Raw genomic sequence first — 22,107 nt, 5'->3', positions numbered from 1 at the left:
CCCTGCCCCTTTAAGACTTCCAAAAAGCACCCGCCAAAACAAAACAACGACCACAAAAAAAAACAAGAAAAAAAATTTTTTTAATTAAAAAAAAAAAAATTTTTAATTAAAAAAAAAAAGGTGGTCGTTCGTTTTTCTTTATTCTCCGGTGCCAGCCTCAGGCCTCTGCTCACCGGTCTTTCTGCCCTGTTTCCCTAATATTGGGGTCCCTGTCCCTTTAAGACTTCCAAAAAGCGCTCGCCAAAACAAAGCAGCAAAAAAGCAAAAAAAAAAAAAAATGGTCGCGCGCTTTTCTTATGTCCTCTGTCGCCCAGCCTCCAGTGCCTGCTCACTGTTCTTGCTGCCCTGTTTTCCCAGTATCGAGGGCCCTGCACTCTGGCCCGGATGGCTGGGGCTGGGTGCTCGGCAGCCCTGGGCTCCGTCTCCCTCCCGCTCTGCCTGCTCTTCTCCCGCCGGGAGCTGGGGGGAGGGGCGCTCGGCTCCCGCGGGGCCGGGGCTTGTATCTTACCCCCTTCGCGAGGCGCTGGGTTCTCTCAGGTGCGGATGTGGTCTGGATATTGTCCTGTGTCCTCTGGTCTTTATTCTAGGAAGGGTTGTCTTTGTTATATTTTCATAGATATATGTTGTTTTGGGAGGAGATTTCCGCTGGTCTACTCATGCCGCCATCTTCCGCCCCCGACCGTCCTCACAGATTTTAAGCCCCATGAAGGCAGAGCCCAATCTTTCCAGTATATTCATGTTTTCCAGAAATCACTACAGTACTAGAAACATAGTAGACACTCCTACCCTCAAAAGGACATAGAAATGAATGAACGAAAGACAGAGGAGAAGGAAGAAGGGAAAAGGAGGAGGGGGAAGGGGTGAGAGGAAGGGAAAAGGACAGAGAATTGGAAAAATAAGGAAAAAAAGAGAAAGCGAAATAAGGAAAGATACAGCAGTAGACAGGCAAGATCCACTGCTTTCCAAGATGGGAACGTCTTGTGCATATTTATATGTGGAGATAATAATAACCCAAAAGGGGTAGTTTAAAGATACAAGAAAAAGAAAGATAAATAAAAAGAGAAAGCTCTGTGGGAGGGTAGGAGATGGGATCAGGAGCTAGTGGATTAACCAAAGAAAATGAAGTTTCAGTAACTGGCAGAATGTCATTGGTAAGTCACAAATGAATTGTAAAAGGTAATTTTTAAACTATTTCATAATACTATTATCATTTTCTTATTGGTTTAATAATGCAGTTATTCAAAGTACTGTCATATTATTTGTCCTGTACAAGCCCACCTATAGGAAATCTCTACTGATTTCTTTGTGCCTTCTAAAACCTTATTTTGGCCTCACCCCTAACCCAAGGAAACATATCTGAGCCTTGCCTAATTTGAATTTCAGTTGAAGATAAGCAAGAAGGACCAATTTATGTTTAAAAAATTAGGTTCCTAACCAGTACCTAACATCAGATTCTTCCTCTCTGTTTCAGAGGATATTTGTCAGTCATGACCTTAAACATCCTCATTTTGTAAGAAGACAGTAAGATTCAGGAAGTTAAACTGGCTCTAGTTATGCACAAAATTAGGACTAGATCTCAGATTTTCTGACTCCAAGACCAGCTCATTTCCCGCATTCCATGGGATGCTCTTTTACAGTATTTGCACATATTTGTAACTAAAAAATTTATTGTGCTACCAAGGAATACTGAATCCCATCTGATTCTTCTATATTAAATTTTGAATTCCACTACTTCTCCATCTCGATTGCACCCACTTTCACTAATTCAGAAGAAAGTTATCCTGTCCATTGATAACCAGAGCCCATGTTCCCATTTTGTGCTGGGGTCTTTTATTGCTCACTAATGTCTCCTGCAGGGAGAATGGACACTGAACAAAGGGGAAGCCTGCCTTGGTTGATGGAATTTGCAGAGCTAGTAAATCTAGAGAGAATTTTGAAACAAATGGTTTGTTAGGGTTCTGTGACTCGTTTTTGTTTTACATGTGGCTTCCCATCATGTGAGAGATTAAGGGTTCTGTTGTGGGCACTGTGGGCCACTCCACCAACATCCATGCCCCCTTCCCCCTGAACCAAATCACATGACTTTCCTGCACCCCCAGGGCCTCAGCCCTAATGTATCTCATCCAGTGCTGTGCTGACTTGGGAGGCTGCCTGGGCACTCACCCTCACCTGAGGCATCCTGCCTCTGCAGGGCCCTCTGCGGCACCTCCTCACTCCCACCCCACCACCCCACAAACACACATACAACTGAATTTGCAGGGGTCTCTCATATCCTAGGGGGTCTGTAGGCCAATGGGAGATGAGAGCCATTGAATAAAATTTTGCACCTTTCTTCCACCCACATCAAGGCCTAACACAGTCTCTCCTAGACTCACACAAACCCACTGTTCCTCAAGCCACAGGAATTGAGTCTTTGGAGGCTTTGACACACCATCCTTCTAATTCAGGGATCTGACAAAGTTAGGTTGTTGGGGTTCTCCTAGAAATGAGACTGAAGAAGAAAAAAATAAGTGAGGAATACAAGCATGACACACATGGCTGGTCCTAGAGAGAGGTGGCACTGGTGATAGGTGACCCGACCAGAACCTGTCTTTCACTGACATTGCTTGGCATGCTGAGAAACGGCGAACCCAGGACACACCCTTAAAGCTTCCTTCAAATCCTCTTACATCCATAATAGCTTCCCCTAGTCGTCTCAGACTTCTCTAGTACAACTTCTCTGCCCAGCCTGTACTTTAAAAATCCAAAAGCTCCCCTCTTTCATTCTTGCCTTCTCTTTTTTCTTACGGTCACTTCCCTCCACTTCCTGGCACTGACTCTATGCTCCTTCCCCAAATCTCCAACATCAACAACAATAGTGCTTCTGGAAGTTGTCTAGAAGTGAAAATACCTTAGGACATGCAGAATGAGCCAGGATTCATATTACAGCAGTGGTTCTCAAAGTGTGGTCCATGGAGCACCATTGACAGCACTGGAACTTGATAGAAATGGAAATGCTCAGGATGTACCCCAGACCTACTGAGTCCGAAACTCTGAGAGTGGAGCCAGCGATCTGGTTCCACAAGCCCTCCGGGTGTTGCTGATGTGAGCTAAACCTTGAGGGTTTGTTAGTAACCATGGTCAAGTGGTTCTCTTCCCACTCTCACTGTGTGTCACAGTAACCTGGGGAGCATTTAACACGTGTAGATTCCAGAGATCCACCCCAGAGATCAGTTTCAATTGGATTGTGATGGGGCCCAGAGTGTCTGGGTGATTTAACACTAGGGTGCTGAAACATTTCAGTAACCTCAAAAAAGAACAAAGTGGGAAAACAGTTTTATCTATTGTGGAGGGCTTGAGGGGTAGGGAGGGGATGGTGCTGGTTTCCTGGTTTAAGCTTGAAATGTTTAATATGTTTATAACCTTAACTCTAAAGTAGTCATTAACATGAGCATAGAGCGAGACTACACTGCAATTTTTTAACACTTGCTTCAGTAAAAAACATAAATGGCCTTTAGAATTTCTGAGTACATGTGGTAGAACTGCTTCCAGTCAGCAGAATCATTAAAGCCTCACGTACCCCGAGCCCTACGACAGAGCCCTAGCGGGTCCCTGATGGCTGGCTGGGTGCCTCTCCGCTAACACATTAGCAGCCCTTTAGGTTGGTGTCCCGGGCAGCTGGCCGCCTCTCACCCTCCTCTCAGCCCCCGGGCCTTTGGAACACAACTGCAATTCTGCTAATGTCTTCAGACACAGGCATCATTTTATTCAGCTTTTATTAATAGCAGCAAGTGTTAAAGACTGTAGACTTAACCCTGAGGGGAGAAAAGCTAGAACTGGGTGTGGATATAAGTGTTATACCACTTCATCAGGCCATTTTTCCACTTTCTTTTCATAAGGACCAAAATAGACAATGAAAAAAAAGCACCAATTGTAATTTTCCAAATGGAGATAAAATACTGCTTTGGGGTTCACTGGTGAAATTTATGTTTAGACAGAATTATACACAAATCTCTACCTTCCCTGGCTTAATCCACCTACATCACCACCAACTGACTTGATTTGGGGACTTTTTTTTCAACTTAAGTAATTACATGTCATGCAGTGAGAAATAGTAGAACCCTTTTTTTTTTTAAAGAAGCTTAAAGGTTGACCAATGTGCTAAAGTTTTGGTATTTCTGGGTTGGTTACATGAAATACCTTGATTAGAAAATCAATTAAAATAGTAAAAAAATCCAGTGTGTTATCTAGTTACCCCAGAAACAATTGCCAAGCTGAGGTTCAGAGAAAATCACCAAAAAGCATGTAGTATTTAGAAGGAATTTGAATGCCAGCTTATCTCGATGCCCAACAACAGTATTTCAAATATCTGGTCTGTGACTGCAGTAGGCTAAATGAGCATAGAGGAAATAGGGCCACCGTGGTTATCGTCCAAGTGAAAGTACATCTATTCCTCTGCTCATGATACTCTAACCAGGGCTGGAAATGGATGACCACTGCAAAAACTACTTGCTGAAATTTCTGGAAAATCTTGAATCTTATCTTTGAAGTTCTCTGCAACACTCAGGGAAACCACATTGAAGGAAACACTTTAGAGGCAATCTGAGCACTGGTTCATGTCAGACATACACAGTTCCATTCCTTTAAAAAGCGTCTCTAAGTTGTGTTTGTAAATGAGTAGGAGGGTGCTCAGTGAGCTGGGACTTGAACTCCCCCACCACCCACAAACTACTGATGGGCAGAGCCTGAAAGAAGCCAGGCAAGCGGCAAATTTGCATGGGGGGATTCCAGCCCCTTCTAACCTTCCAAACGACTGACACCTGTCAGAGGACACAGGAGGACTTCACCAAAGACCCAGTGGCAGGAAATAAACCCACAGTCCCTGGTAGCAGAGAGAGCAGATGAGGAGCATGGCCACATTAGCCCAAATGTCAAGGACAGAGCTCCTGGGCCATGGTGGGGTGGATCCCAGCCCTTGACCTGGCGCAGGCATGTAACCTCCGCGAGGCGTCCTCCTGGCGGAGGTGGCATGAGGCAGGCCTCTGCATGAGGCCTGTAGGAGAAAGCACTGCAGGACAGGCGGCTTGGGCCACTCCTCCGAGGCATAGCCAAAGGTCCTGTGAACTCTAAGGGAGACAGAGAGTTGGGTGGGTTTCTTAAAATGGGCCAAATATACACAGGATTAGTGCCCCTCCTCCCCTTCTGAGTCATTCTTACTAATAGAATTGTAACTCTAAAGAGCTACAAATTAGTAAGAATTGGAATTTACAATATGATGGTGAAACGCAGGTGATTCGCACCTGGAAGGCTGAACTGCGATTCGGGCAGGCGAAAGAAGAGCCCAGGCACCCACGCGGCGGTAACCGCGCCTCCACCTGGGTGTGGCAGCAGCCGCAGAGCCCTCCCTGGCCGCCTCCGCAGGCCCTGGAACAAAGCCGCTGGGCGCCGGGAGCGCGTTTGCTGTCATGCGCAGTACAAGCAAGATGACGTCATACCAAGCCCCGCCTCTCGGGCGCCCCGCAGAGGGAGTCTGACGGACACCGTGTGCTTGTCCACTTTCCTGCCGCTGGGCTTCAGTCTCAGATACAAAGAGATTGGTGGTTGCCAGAGTGGAGGGAGGTTGGGGGGATGGACAAAGGGGATTAAATACAAACTTGCAATTATAAAATAAATAGGTCAGGAGTATGTAAGTACAGTGTAGGACATACAGTCAATAACGTTGTATTAACTTTGTAAGGTGACAGGTGGTAATCAGACATTGTGGTGATCATTTTGCAGTGCATACAAATGTCAAATCAGTATGTAGTTGTGGATAAAATGAGAGTTCCTGTGGCCAGGATTCTCACCTGGCCCTGGTTGACTAGCTCACTGCACACCTGTGGGTAATACATGGCTGTTGACTCTATATAAAGAGCTCAGCCCAGTGCTCTGGGCACCACAAGGTGGCAGAGCTGCCAGGAAGGCTGCAGGAGAGCAGAGCAGAGGCTGGAGTGGTGGCAGCGCCGAGGACAGAGGCACAGAGGACAGCTGTGCAGGACGACTGTGCAGAGGCCCAGAGAACGGCTGTGCGGTATGGCTGTGCAGGCAGAGGGGCCCAGAGGCAGAGACCAGCTGGCTGCATGCAGACTTGCTCTGAGTGAGCGGGATTTTAGTGACTGAACTGCCACCCGAAATAAAGTTGGATATAACCCTTTCACCCCAAGAACGTTTTACTGTCATTTTCTTTGGTCACATTGAATCCATAGCGAACTTGCCTGGGGCTGAAACCCATTGGCAAGACAGTAGTACACATGAAACTAATACTAATTGTATGTCAATTACACCAAAATGGATAAAAAATTAAAAATAACAGCATATAATACAATATGATGGGATTATTAAGAGCCTCTCGTGAAGGTAGATACCACTGTCAGCCCCAGTAGGTGAAACATGAACATCAGCCTTAGCCCTTAGCCATTTTCTGAGTAGTCTGCTGATTAGTCAGATTCATTGAGCCAAAGTTAAAACTGGAATTTTTCTGCTACCAAGTTATATGATCGTGGAATACAACAAAATGAATGAAACAAAATGAGTATGCAAATTTTGGTAGAATTTAAAGGCCAAAAGCAGAAAACACGAGGCAATGCTGGAGTGTGTCTTCAAAGATGTATGTGACTAGTCAGGGTAACAAAGGGCAGATTGCTAGACCCAGAGAGGTACAGCCAAAGATAATATCCTGGAATTTTCATAAAAGAGAATTAAAACTATTCTGTGCCCACAAAAAAATGTCTTTAAAATGCTGATTATATATTGCATCATACAAATAAAACCTACAGATTGTAGCTGATAAGTTGAAAAAATACAATTGTAGACATTTTGAAACCCATGAAGGTTGCTGACCTTTTTCCCAGTGGTGAGGCAGCATGGTCAGTGTTTCCTGTGCAAAATCTCACTTGATTGTCTGGTAGGCAGGCCTACTCTGCAGGTAATGTTATTACTCCCCCTTTAGAGACTAGAAAGCTGAAATCTGACATTCTGACACCAGATTTATGGCTGGCTCCTGAACTCATCCTCCAGACCATGATTATATGTGATTATATGGCCCTGTGGTTACTGCCTCTTCCAGGGTTAACCAATGTGTTAACACCCGCAAGAATGTTTTATCACCAAAGCACATGTGGTATGGGAATTAATTTCTTAGCACAAGCTGTAAAAGTGTATGTCTGGGCTCTCAGGGCCCTCTATTTTTCACTTTTTTTTTTTTGGCTTGGTTCTTTATAATTTTTTGGGCTTTTAATGCATTGTTTTTTCCTCTGCATCTTTCCCAAATCATATGCAGATTGTTAGTTGTAGTTTTTGAATCAGCACATTTGGCCTCACAGAAATAGGAACCAGAAAAAAAGACATTCTAGGATTTTTTTTTAACATTAGATTTTTTAATGCAACTGTAGTTATTATATGTACAACTTTGAGTTCCACTTTATTCATTTAAATTATATCATAAGCATTCCTTACATTATTAAACACACTTACAAAACATTTTAATAGTTGATACTATTCTCTCAAGTAAATAAATCATAGCTCTTTTAACCAGTCCTCTGTCATGTGACATAAAGCTAAATTTGAATCACAAAAGTTAACCTAACTCTTACATCAGCTCTAGAGATCTAAAACCTAATCAGCGGGTTCTGGTCTCAGAGTTGGTACCTAAAAGGCTACTGCAATCAGTAAATTACATAGCATGTCACACTTGATCAATTTTTACCATATTAACAGTGATTACACATTTCTCAAGTTTCAGAGGGAAATCAAATAATTGACCACAGCTGGCAACCTTTTATTTTACATGGAACACCACAGGGGGAGGAATGCCAGCTAACCTTGAGCAGGGCTTTCATTGACTACAAACATTGAGGGGCAATGTCTTGTGCTGCCTAACTTTCCTCCTTTGCTACCCTTTCATTTGGTGTCTGAGTATTTTCAAAAGTACACACAGGAATTACCAGCCTTTGCAGAGGCCCAAGGAGAACCCCAGAGCCCAACGAGCTTTATTCCAAGAATGTAAAACAACCCCCCAGATCACATAGGATATATCATAGGCATTTCTGAATGCCTGTAGAAATTGGAAGCTCATTTGAGCCCCTCAGGTTTTACAGCTGCTTCAAATCAATAATCAAGGTCAGTGATTTCAGAGTAGATGTTTTGAATACCAGTAATACTGGCCACAGAATTTTTATAAGTAAAACTGAAACAAAAATGAAAAGAGCAAAAGAAATAAAAACTTTTCTTACCAGTTTAGGCTTACAACCCCTTCCTGATAGTCACCATATTTTACCTAAATGAACTGATCAAACACAGAAGCATTCTGTGAGTGAGTGAGTGAGTGAGTGAGTGAGTGAGTGTGTGTGTGTGTGTGTGTGTGTGTGTGTGTGTGTGTGTGTGACACAGCTTTATTATCATGTTTATCCATTCTGCATTCTGTAGTTGTTTGTTATTAGAAATGTTAAATCCTTTCTACCAGCATAATCTGCACCAGCTTGATTCACCGTGTTGTACAACACGATAATCTATTTAATTTTCCTAAAGATGATTTGTTTTCATTGGGCACTGTCTTGTGGGAAGTTTCAGTCCCAAGCAAGTTCACTCTGGGCTCAGTGAGACTGGATCATGACAAAGAAACGTTGAGGGTAAAAGCGTTTATACCAGGCTTTATTCTTGTGGTGGCAGGTCAGACACTAGAATCCCGACCATCCTGGGGCAGTCTGCATACAGCAAGCCGGTCTCTGTCCAGGTCTCTCCACCTCCCGGCTGCCCCTGCTCTCAGCAGCCGCTGAGCAGAGCTCCGGGCGGTCTCTTTATATCAACACAGCCAGTAATAGCTCATTACCAACACGTGTGCAAGCATATGCCTGCGATCATTACATATGCACATTGGGCAAGTATCTTAGGGCCAGGTGAGGATCCCGGCCATGGTAACTTGCATTTTTCCCACAGTGTAAGAAAACGCATATCAAGACATCCTTGATTCACTAAAAAATAGAGACAGCAGCAAAGAACCTATTTTTATTACAGCTGCTTTTGACTTAACAGAACAAAGAATGCTGCTGTCTACAGTAAAGGTATTTACAATCCACACTTGAAATAACAAAAATAATCCTTAAAAAATTTAAATTACTACAGTGTATCATACTCTAATCTTAAAAACATAATTAAGAATCAATTGGAATCAGCTGATGAATATATTTTCATTTCTGATAGCCATATACACACACATCCATATACACTTCTCACAAACTCCAGCCTTCTATATAATATGTTAATTTTTAAACTTTGATAAATCAGCATTTTAAAGTTTGTATGTATTTTCACTACATGTATGTCAACATAAGAATGGTTGTAAGTTATTTCAATTTTAAAATATAGGTTTACAATATCTGTTTTTCTGCGATCTGTTTTCTAAGTTGAACTACTTTACTTGAGCGGTAAAATTAATTTCAGTATTATCAAAATCTTCTAAGAAATGTTGGCTAGCAACTTTAAACATGCCTCCAGATCTATGGGCCATTTTTTGTGGCCTTCCTTGGGCTAGCATGGACCTCACTTTACACACACTATACCCTAGGGAATGGCTCTGAGGGTTAAAGAACTCTTGCAGGTATTTTATCCTGGGGGTTATTGCAATAACACCTCCAACTAAGGTGTCATTTTGGAGCTTAGAACAGTTCATAAATAATTTTAAGAGGTAAAATATGTCAAAACTGTAAGCCATTGGTAACAAGAGAATAACTTCCCACAAGTTTAAAAACTGGTAACCTAACTTTATGTTACCATGGCACATCTACTTGCCAGCAAATACAACCTTTATTTTATCTTTTTAACTCAGCCTACAAGTCTGTAGTCCCCCCTTCCATGGGTGTCAAATGGGGCTGTTGGGTTGGTACAGTGTCTTTTGTACCATCACGTGTGGGAATGTAGTGACCTTTTTCACTACCACAAGTAGAAAAAACAAAGAGGTATGTATTCATTCAGTATAAATCCTTAGCATTAATAGCTGGCCCAGGACTGGTGAAGTTATTAGACTGCTTCATATCTGGTTCTTTGTGTTCCTGCCTTGGTAAAATAAACTTTCAAGCTAGGGTCTCATGCTTAAGGCTAGACACCAGTTTATAGGGCAAAAGGCAACAGGGCAATTTAACTTTCAATTAAGTGTTTTTCCATTAATTGGGCCACACATTCTTACAAGCACCATTGCACAAAGTTTGGTCCTGAGAAGATTTGCAAGCGTTTTGTGTGTCTTTTGTTAGTGCTAACATACAGCTTATCCTTAGCAGACTACAGTTATCCAGGACTTCTCTTAATTGCTTTTCTTCGTGCATAGTTGGGAGAAACAGCAGGCAGCCTTTAAGTGAAGGTTTTGTGGCCTGAAATAGTAGCTTAAAGGTCCTCCTTTCCTGTGTTTATTGTTGACAATTCAATTAGCATGCCTAAGCAGCTGGGCTTATAGGAAACAGGGCCAGCCACACAGCACATACAACTGATTTTACCAATGCGTGGAGCAGAGGAGCAAAATGAGCTGCACTGCACTTATCTGTATACTTATTAAAGAACACAATCGACAGGGAACGCCAGTTTTCCCAAATTCAAATTAATCTTCTGGAATGTCACCAATTTAAGCTATTTTTTTCCCGTTACCAGCTGATGATACCCATTTTCTCACTCTTCAAGCTTTAACACAAGCCACGCTTGGCAACCGTGAGGTAAGACATATTCATTCAAGATTTTCTTTTAATAAAAAGTGACCCTTTTTAACCAAAAGCAGGCAACAAGGTATCATACAAGGGCCTTTTGTGGATAATGAAGTCAACAACCATACTTTGGGTAATAGAACAAGCAGACTGAATTGTTTGCTGGCACATAGTGAGGTGGGGCACGACATGGGACAAGCATCATGATCAACTTTTCCTGCCGATGGTGAAAAATGCCAAGATATATGTAAGAACAGGAGAGACTCCATCCGAAGGCTGAGATTCCATTTCAAAAATCAGGGAGTTCAGAGGTAAGATTCCTAGCAATATTCTTTGGTAACCAGCCAACAACCTACCTAAAGGCAGCGCTTGGTGATCTGTCCCTACGGCTTGATGGTAAAGCCACTATCTTGGAGAGGAACAGGATCAATAAACTCCTTGGGTTAAGTATATCTTTCAGAATATCTAGAGGACCGACTGTGGATGGTGACATAAAGCCTCTCACCCAAGAGAGACACCCTGAGACCACATGTCAAGCCTACACCACTGTTCCCTGACCCCCTGCCGCCCTTTGCCTCATTCTTGAAAGCCTTAAAAGACAGAATTCTACGCCTTTAAGTGTGCCTCCTCTCTGAGGTTGCCCACACTCCCCTTTCTTCTAATGTGTACTTTTTGCCTTAAATAAAGCCTTCTCACTGCTCAGCTTACTGCATTTTGTCTCTGCACTCTTCCAGAGTTGTGTCTTTGTCACTTTGTTATTTCATTCTGTTCCCCAGACTTAAGCACAAATCTGCACTCTATCTCTGTTCTACTCCAGATAAGTAGGGAGGGGCAACTGAGAGCTCTGGTTTGGGCTTGCAAGGTGCCATCGCCTGGGTGACCCAGACAGCGCCACAGCTCTACAATCATGATCTTTAGTAGCCTACCCAGAAATCTCCTTTCTTTGCCCCTGGGAAGTTCTCAGAACATAATCTCACTCCATCCAGTGTTCTGTGGCCCCCCAAATCCTGGGGCATAGGGGCTCAGCCCCCACACTGTGCAGATCCAAGCAGACACTGGACTCCAGGTGACCCTGGCTTTAGGAATTGGCAAGAGATTTGCCCCATGCCAAGCTCTTTGCTGCCTGCAGGGCAGTTGCCAGTCCCTGCTACTCTCGTTTTAATGAATTCCTTCCTTATCTACACTCACCTGACCTACTCAAGAATTCTTTCCTGTTCAGAATCAAGAACCCTCTCCTGTCCAGGTTGAGGCTTCACCTAGTGCACAGGGAGAGACCTTCCCAGATGCAAGCTGCCTGGCAACAATGGTAGTGCAAATGTAACTGGTGAGAGACAAACCAAGCCGTGCAAACAATGACCTGTAGGTAAGCTGAGGGGATGCGAGGGGCAGGATGGGAGGAGCTCCTGGGTGGACTCTGGCTCTGTAAGCAGGAGCCAGCAGCAGTTCCCAGGCAGAGGCCCCAGACGTTGCTCGTGCACCGTTCTCTGGAACCCTGTGGCATGGCTTTCCTGGAACTCCTGGCAGAGCTCAGAGGGGACTGTTCAGCTGCGGCTGTTCAGCCAGGAGACTGGCTACAGCAGCACGTGACCCTCAGAACCTCGTGTGTCCCAGCCAGGAAAGGAGGGACGGGTCACTTCTTATAATTCTTGCTTGGCCTTGTGGACTTCCCAGTCACCTCTTCGTGACTTGGGTTTGACTCTGGACATCATGACTGACTGATGACTGCAGAGTATGAGCTGGAGGCAGAAATCTCACAAGGAATCAGCTTAGGGTATCCATTCTGCCAGCCCTATTTAGTTTACATACCAAAAATTCTACAACAGGCAGAACTTGAAACTGCATTACTTTCTTTTCAGTACTAGCAGTAAGGTCTCCAGAATAATTCCGTTATAATTCTATTATGTCTTTGCCTCTTTGCCTACCTTTCTCTAAAATGTTTTTATCTTGCCATTAATTTGTACTTCTTTAGGGTTTAACACAAATGTCACACAACCCAAAAAGGACCATTTTCACCTTGGAAGTTCCTATACTAGCTTGCCTCTTGTGTGTATCGTTTTCTGACACTTTCCTCACGCCTACCTTTTTTTTTCTAGATCAGACTTTCAGTCAAATACTACAAAGCTTCAAAATAAGTACTTTAGGAATTGTATGTGTGTGAGGGTAGTGGAAGGCAGAAGTCCCATTAACATAAGATCTAAATTCCCAGATCCTAGATCACCAGCTCTCATAAAATAACAGAGAAGAATCTGAAGAAAGACATTCTGAAATAAGATGGAAACTGATTCGTACAAAATGCGCTGGTGGGAAGTTTCTTACAGAGTTGACTGCTGTGCTGACTCTGGCATTCTTCATGTTGTACAGTCACGGCTGGCATTCACTAAGGATCTTAGTCTGCAGCCTGATGATCTTCCTGAATTCCAGAGTTATTGCAATACCTGTGTATTTTCTAAAGGCCTCAGGAATGGGTGAAATTATTTAAGAATAATACAACTTTTATTGTATTTGCCACTGTTGATTATGGGCATTAATCCATATTCCCTAAGGAAGGAATTCCCTTTTTAGAACACCAGCGTAACAACTTACTTTCCCCTTACACTGCAGTCTCTCCACTTCACAGCTCCTTGACATCGCCTCTGTGCTACAGACACCATGCACAAGTATGAATTTGTCAGGATCCTAAACCCTCAGATTGTGTTTAATTCTAGTTGTGACTTAGAACTTCAGTTACACTTGGAAGAAAGTAGGGAACCAGATTAACCAATACTTCTCTTCCTTGCTTATTTGAAAAAATGTGTATTTAACTCTGGGAAAACATTTCCTAACTGAAACATCCTGAAGTCAAGGTCTTAGCCCACAAGCACACAATGTTGGCCACCTTTCATGTATAATTTAAAAGCCTGGGCTGTTCATTGATTGGAATGATTCAGTGATGGTCGTATAATTGTTTCTCGCAGGCTACTAAGAAATGTAAACTAACTCAGATAACAAAGTTGAAGTCTGACTTAGTAAGATTGCATAAATATTTCACATCCCTAATTCATTCCTGCACACTCAAGGGGGATTAAATAATGCAGAATCACATCTAACTCCATAATCTTGCTTTTATATCACCTTCAAAGAGATGTCAGCATTGGCATATTTGCATATATAAAGCCACATCCATTGTAATATTAATATATGCCTTTCTAGATACGCCTAATACAACTTTTTGTGACTATTGCAACCCTCTGGCAGTACTTCCACCCAACCCCAACATCTTTTAATAAAGAATCCTGTGATTCCACGTGAAAGTAATTCTTCAACTGAGCATTTCTACTCAGTTTAGAAGCTTTGTTCCTCTCTCAAAGTGAGGAATGAAGAATCAGTAGAACAGAAAGAACTAAATTTATATAGTTTAGTGATATGTTACATTTATCAAATATAGGTTGGTGACTCCCAAATTTTTACCTATAGCTTTCTTCTAAGTTCCAGACTCATATATCAGGCTACCTATTCAACAACATCTTCCCGCTGAGTGATTAATAAGTATCTCAAATTTAATATAACCAAATCAGAACTCTTTTTTCTCCAACAGGCCATCCACCCAGTTTTTCCCTTTTCCTAGGCTTTCTACACCCAAACAAGTAGCACTATGATCATTTCAGTGGCCCAAGCCAGACAATCAGACAATCATGTGCCATTTTTACTCTTTCTCTTCACATTTCCCTACACCCTACCCATGATCTAGTCCTATGATTTCTAAGTCTAACATGTATCTTCAGTTTGTCCACTTCCCTCCATAACCACTGCTTCCACTCTGATCCAAACCACCACCACCTCTCACCTGGAATATTGTTACAGCCTCCTTTCTCTAGCCATGCCTCTAACCTCATACCAGTTCATTGTGTGGAATCTGAGTAGTCTTTTAAAAACCTAAATCTAATCATGTCATTCTCCTGCTCAGAACATGCCAATGGTTTTACATGTCACTTTGACACAAACCAAACTCCGTACATAACATGGCCACCATGGCCCTAGATGTTTGCCCCTGCTGACTTCAACTTCATCTCCTCCCCACTTCCATTCTCTGGTCTAAGCTTCCCACAGGTCCTCCAAGTGGCTGGCCCGTTTCCAGCTTCAGGATTTTCAAGTGGCCAGCAATGCACCTGGATAGCCGTCCACTGAGCACTGTTGGTTCCCCCTGACCCTACTGGAATCAGCCCAAATACCTCTGCTGCAGAGAGATCTTCCCTAACCACCAAACATGGATTCAACCTTCGTGAGCCCTGCAGTTCATGCTAGATTTAGAGGAATCTTTCTTATGGAAAAAAACTTTTTTTAGTCTTAAATTTGCAAATTTTACAAAAACACATGACTGTGGGACTCCTCAGGACCTTGGAAGAAGCCAGGGTAAGTAAAGGACCCTGAAGTTTGGCCTCATTCACTTCATGGTGATTCTACCTCCATGACCACCCTTATCCAGCAGGCAGTTACCTACCTGCCTCCCCCTTCCCTCCCCTTCTGCCTCCAGGGCTGACAGTCTCTATATGGCATTCTACTTACTCTTCTTAGCACTAACCACAATCAACCACTTGTCTCGTCAGCTTCCTGCATCAAATCTGGCATATGCCAGCAGGCCAGGCAGCATGCAAGAACTGCCCACCAGAAACACAGCATCTGGCACAGTGGCACTCAGTAAAAATTGGTCGTTGAATAAGTGGCAAACTGTCCTTTGAGATTAACACTGCCAGATACACGTACCAAACAATTTTACAATTTAAATTTGCATGTCGTTAAAGCAGGGTTGTTTTCCTTCCCTGTCTCCCATGATAAGAAGCTTACAACATGGCATGATGTATCCTGGTGGGGAAGACACAACTGTTATGCCCTCTGTATCTACTCTAAGTCTCAGGAATTTTTAAGGCTGCAACTTAATCTCTAGAGAGAAAAAAGGAGTTGTCCAAGAGGACTGGACCTGGTCACCTGGGTCACAAACACCATTCTTTCCATGTCGGAGAAAGAGCTCTGCTTCAACGTGACTTCTGGCTGAAGTGACCTAGTCTGGGACGGGGCTGGCAGCATCCTCCGCAGCTCTTTCTGGGCTCAGGCCTGTCCTCTCTGGATATGTCTGGGCGCCCGTTGCCTCATTTGTTCATGTTTTGTGAGTGACCTGGCCTCATAACTGGAAGCATTTCCCCTCTCTGAGGGCTGTGGCTCAGAGAAGGGAAGCAGGTCAAGGGCCTGCAGTTTGTCTTCAAAGACAGCTAACATCCGACCCATATTTGGAGCTAACGCATTCCTTCCTGAGCTTGAAGGAGAAAACAACTTGAAATTTTACTAAGACTTACTAAGATAATATTCATCTGAAGTCTGAAATACTTTCAAATTTGGCTAATAAATATAAAGTGTTGAACACACAGTTTCAAATAAAAGAGTCACTTTTATAATATAGCTCAATATTTTATGTAATTTGACATTTTCTTGTGTTAAAACCTGCAGTGTAATTTGCCAAAAGCAGGAATTATTATTAAACCAGAGAATTATATACAAATTGGGACTATTAAATGTCTTCCAGCACATTCTTTTTGAATGGAATAGATGACAGATAAGCCACTGTCTTATATGGTTTACTTTTGGCTTTACCTGGGCTCGATATGAATGAATGGAGTTGCTATCAGGTCTAGAATGCTACAGAAATCTTGTCTGCCTTCCATTGAAAAATCCCTCTCAAAGTCCTCAAAAAAGAATAAGCTGCACAAATCCAGAAATGAACTCAAGTTTCTTTTGCATTTATACAAACAAACTGCATCCCATTTGTTGAGTGGCTCAGGATCTATGCCATTCATTTATTTGTGACAGCTTAAAATATACACTCCAGTCAGCTGGAGTGTATATTTTATGGTTAAATTAACCTGAGTTAGGTCAATTATAGTGGCAACTGAACCTCACTTCTCTGCATTGCAGATTGAACCTTGGGTGACCATATTCAACTCTGAGCTACAGTGCATCAAACACAAACTTCTGGCTGGGAGCAGTTTCAGAACCATTTTACATTCAAATAAAAAGGCACTCCAGTGAGAGGCACGTTAAAATGTTTGAATTATGGGGCATGTGGGATTCATCATGCAAGGAAAGCAGTTGTAAATCAAGCTGATGGTGAATGGGTTAAACACACTAGAGGTTTTGATGCATAAGCAACACTTCCTAATATCTCTAGTTTTAGCAACTTAAATGGAAATGCTAAGGAAATCACAAAGAGTAAATAACATTTTTAAAAATGACAACAATCAATCATATTTATAGTTTTTCACTATTACTGGCATGCCAGCTTTAAAAATCAGGGAAAATCAGCACTAAAAACACATTTCCATACACCTAACTAGAATGAATGGGAGGGAGGGCAGGAGAAAAATGAAATCAGCAATTTGAGGGACTTTTAAAAAGAATTACTTTTTGTTCTTGTTTCTTTTGTAGATTCTACCATCTTGTATCATATGTGGATTCTCCCAGCTGGATTGTCCTAATCTGTTTCTTACCTTCAATTCCTAAAACTGAGCCAGGCAACAAAAAAGATGTTTGTTGAATGGGTGTGCAGTGAACGAAGTGGTACTCTGTCTGGATATTTGAGCACTCATTCATGCAGGACTTTATTCCTAAAGAATATGCCTTTTCAGGAACAAAACATATATAAATTGTTGAGTGGTCAAATGGATACTATGAGTAATTGTTGAAAGGAGGGAGACTTACACCTCCACTCGATCCCCTTTTCTCTATACTAGCTACTATGTACTCTCATGCAACTTCCAGGGTCTCTTTTGGCCCTAGTTACTTAATTGATACTAAAGAAATGGTGACTTAATATTCCTAAAGTCTTGCATTTTAAGCAGATTCCTGAAGAGAACAATGTTCAACCCAAAAGATTGAATCTCTAATGGTAAAATTTTAAGTAAAGTCCTATTTAAGGACAAGCCTAACCTTTCTTAGTAGTTAAGTCTCTATGCCAGCAAAATCACCTATTTCATTAAGCCCAACAAATGATAAAGTAATTCAAACTAGTTAGCATTTTACTAGACCCACAAAGGTAGGCAAATCCAAGGGCTAAATTCAGCCTACTTCCTATTTTTTGTAAGTAAAGTTTTATTGGAACACCACCATGCTAGTTCATGTACCTATTGTCAACGTCTGCTTTTGCGCCTTGAGGCAGAGTTTGCCACAGAGTCTGTAGAGCTCACAAAGTCTCAGAAATTCATTGTATGACCTTCTGCAGAGAAGTTTGCCAACCTCCAGATTAGGTTGTTCCCTTTGCCAGCTCTTGGGTTTTCTTCTATTTTTCCAACATGTACTAGTCCAAGCACTTGTGAGTTGTCCATATTTCCCAAGTTTTGGTAAAAGTTCCTCTGTTTTAAGAACACTCTGTGTGTAGCCTGGAATGCAGAGCCTGCACTTTTGAAGCAATACTTTATTCCCATATAATAGCACTTCCGGAACTCCCTAGGAAATGAAAAACACCACAAAGCTCCTCTCACAAAATTCAGCTCATATGGAGAACTCCCATCTTTGAAAGAGGCCTCTCCTTGCCCACCTAGACCATCACCAATAACTTGTGGTCCCTTTGGGGATCCAGATTTTTACCAGTAACACTAAAGAAAAATTGTTTGACTTGCTTTGCTCCTTTGTGTGAAATAATTGACTACTTACCATGAATAATAGTGAAATGTAAAAACCCAATTCGACTTAAAAGTTGAAAGATGAGGTGAATTAATCTGGAAATTGCCATCTCCATAGAGATAAGCAGCATAAAGATATTAAGCTTTCTGTAGGCTTCCTGCCCTTTGTATTTAAAAGTGGTTGAAAAAGTGTTTTCGGTTTTGGTTTCCTAAATAAATCATATTTGTAATAAAACAAATTAGTATCAGTGACATAAGTATTTGTAGAATTGAGTACTATGTAGTTTTTTCAGAATCTCATTTTTTTTTTAATTGAATGAGTATTCATCTAGTTTTCTGATCCTGCTGCTTTCTAAGCTCATTTGCCTCGCTGGAAGAGGCAAAGGAAAGGATTTCCATCTTTAAGTTGAAGATGAGTTGAGGATATTTTGAGTCTGGCATCTTCAGGACAGAGGAGAGAGAACAGAGCAGGGAGTAAGATCTATTGGAAGGCATTTTTCTTCTTGGTTTGGTAAACATTCACTAGACCCCTGTTTGAAAACTGTGGATCTTCAGAGACAACCCAAGAGTAAAAGGTGGAATGAGTCCAATACTTACTAAGCACTTACTGCAGTTCAGGAGCTGCTCGACCGGCTGCGTGTCACTCAACTCACCTGGTCTTCAAATGTGGTGAGCAGGCTAAACAACCAGTAAGTTCCATGGCAGGAATTTGAATCCAGGTGCTTTAATTACAAAGCTTTTTCAAGGTATGATTAAAGGGCCATTTTGAATGACTGAATGTCTCTAATGAAAAAAGAGTGAAAGTATCTGTAGTTCCAGACTGATGGTATTGGGTGTACAGGAGAAGCTCAGGAAAAGGCCGCCTGAACTAGTGATCTGAAAGAAATCTGGAAGAGCTTCACGGATACTGATCAATCCATTCCAAGAATATCAGTTCTTCTGTTTGCTTCATGCTGGATTTCTAGGAATTCTGAATGTATCAACCGCAGACGTGTTTGATTTAATTAGCAGAACAGTGAAAGAAATGGACAGGTGAGAATGGCCAAGAGGGAAAGAGATCAGAAGTGGACAGGACAAGGTAGTCTTCATGGGTATAATATTTCTGCACTTTATGGTTTCTTTTGAAGCCTTGATATATCACTTGAGTTATAGGTCATAGGGAAAGTTTTTCAGCAGGGATTTTGTTCATATTCATTTACTCTTTTGCTTGGGTTAAGTCATAATTATTCACCTCAAATTCTACACGTCATGCTAGTAACAGAGATCCCATCTCCAAGAAGCCCCTAATTCCCCCAGTCACCAAAATAATATAGAAATAAAATCATTAGAATGAGCCATATCAGCTTTATTAGATTTATTTGCCATCCAGCATAGACAAGAAATATTTACTTCATTTTCACAGATTATTTACCATCTCAGAGCTTTGCTAAGCTTCATGCATCACCCCGATCTACCCCCGCTGATGCCCCCAAATTCCCTAAGATCCCACTCTACAATCGTGACATCAATTCCATTTCATGATATTAAGTGTGTGTGGAAGGGGTGGTGGCTGTCAGAAGGGCAACCATAGCTCTTCTACATAGTCAGAGGTCATTCCCCTCCACACCCGGTGGTTAGTGGGAGTTCCTTTCATTCCTGCATCAGCCTCCGTCACAGCCCACAGATCCCTTCCTCTGGGCTGGACACCCTTCCCTGAGCACACCCTTTCCTTCTTCATAACTCTTTGAGTTGGAGGGAAAAGGGGAACAATCAAAAATCAAGAAATGAGAGTTCCCAGTGGAAAGTAATCATTCTGGTTTGATTTGCAATAACCATCAACTTTTAACTTCAACAGGCCTTGTTGAATACTATTTATGCCATACTTTTCCCCACATTCAAGGGAAAACAGAAACTTAGAGAGAAAATATCATTTTTTTCTGAGATCACATATCTTTAAACTATTAGTGCAAAAAAAATCACTTTATTCCTTCACCTGCTCATGCTATATGAGAATAATTCCACTGAAATTTGGTTTCATAGGCAGAGACAACTGAAGAGTGGAAGTAATAGTATTTGGGGTCAGAGTTGGCACTACGTTGCACCTTCTGACGTATAGTTGCAGACCTCAGAGAACAAAATATTAGTAGCTGCTGTAGGCCTGACACTATGCTGTTTTACAATGTCAGGATACAGTGATCTTTTTATCAGCTATTTCCATGGCGGAGACACATAACTCGGGAAATAAGATTAAGAGGGTCCAAGGCCCAACTCTGGTACTTAAATAACTGAATTTCTAAATCCTTGATTTCTTCACCTATAAAGTAAAAACAACAATATTTACTCCACAGACTTTCAAGGATTACTTGAGGTAAATACTCAAGGGTTTTCATATACAGCTCAGGCACTGTTAGACATTATTACTCCAAAGAGATAATTATCAAAAAGCATGACTATAAAGTTATTTGTTAATACAGCTGGTAACCTTATTTTAAAATTCTACTCATTGGATTTCAGTAACAATGTAAGAAATCTGCTTTACCTCATTTTTACCATCTTCTTGAATGCTTATATTATTTAAATATTAGAATTCACAGTCTAAATATACACCAATCTTGAAATACTTAGTCATTTTATTTGTTGAAAAATGACAGCAAATCACTTCTTGTAGAAGGCAGTAAGTAGTGCTATTTACTTATGGTGATTGTGATTTTTCTATTTGCCTTAATATATAACAGATGTGGAAAGACAGGTATTTGTCCACCCCACCCCCAAATGCTCAGTGCAGCATGTGGCACTGAATCAGATTACTCTCTATATGACACAGTGAAATACCCACAATAGCCGCAAAGAGAAGCTTAACTTTGCTGTTATTTTAATTTTTGCTAGTCTCTTCAGCATGCCTCTAACATTTTGTTATGTGGCTTGAGGACATTAAATTCCTGAACATGAACAAAATTTTCCAAAAAATTTTTAAATTAATTTTACAGATCTCAAGGTTCCTGACAAGGATGTATAAATATTAAAATTTTTAGTGGTTTTGAAAGTTAGTACCTGTCAGAAAAGCCTGTAGAGAGGTACTAATGAGATGTATTTGTATTATGACAATTGCCGAGTAGAAATGGTTTTGCATTCTAATTAGTAAAGTGACCATTATAAAAATGTTACCTCTCAAAGGAAGCCTCTACATAATTTATGAAGATTTTTCAACTACCAAACTGAAACACAAATGTACTTTATTCATGGACCTCACCCATTAGAAACTTTGACAGAACCTCATATAAATGAGCACATCAAGCTTTGCCAGTATAGATCATCGAATGGAAGGTAGCAAAAAAACGCTAAGTCTAAGGATCCAGTCCTCTTGTTTACGAATATCATAATTGTATATGTCCTGAGCCTAAATGTTGTCAGACCTCTACACAGAAACAAATTATTACTCACCCCCACTGACCCCCAAAAAATATACTGCAGGAGCTGGAAACATCTGTGGCTTTCATTGTACATCATAGATTTCATCATTTAAAATTCCTCTTACGATGCTTTCGAAGAGTTGATGACATTTTGTGGACTTCAGAAACCAACCAATTTCTATGAATCTCCTGCGGGCAGTTCTTGCCCTTCTTCCCGCAGTTAACATGAAAAAGGCATGAGAGAAACAGGACAATGCGAAGCACCTTTTCCAGTTATTAGCCCTTGAAGTTCAAGCTGAGGACCACATATCAGGATGAGGGATCCTGAGGGGCAGTTCTCTCGCACAGCTCCCCACTACCACCCACAGC

Source organism: Manis pentadactyla, chromosome 6 (genome assembly GCF_030020395.1).
Source record: "Manis pentadactyla isolate mManPen7 chromosome 6, mManPen7.hap1, whole genome shotgun sequence".
Lineage (NCBI taxonomy): Eukaryota > Metazoa > Chordata > Mammalia > Pholidota > Manidae > Manis > Manis pentadactyla.
This window is presented reverse-complemented; position numbering follows the sequence as displayed.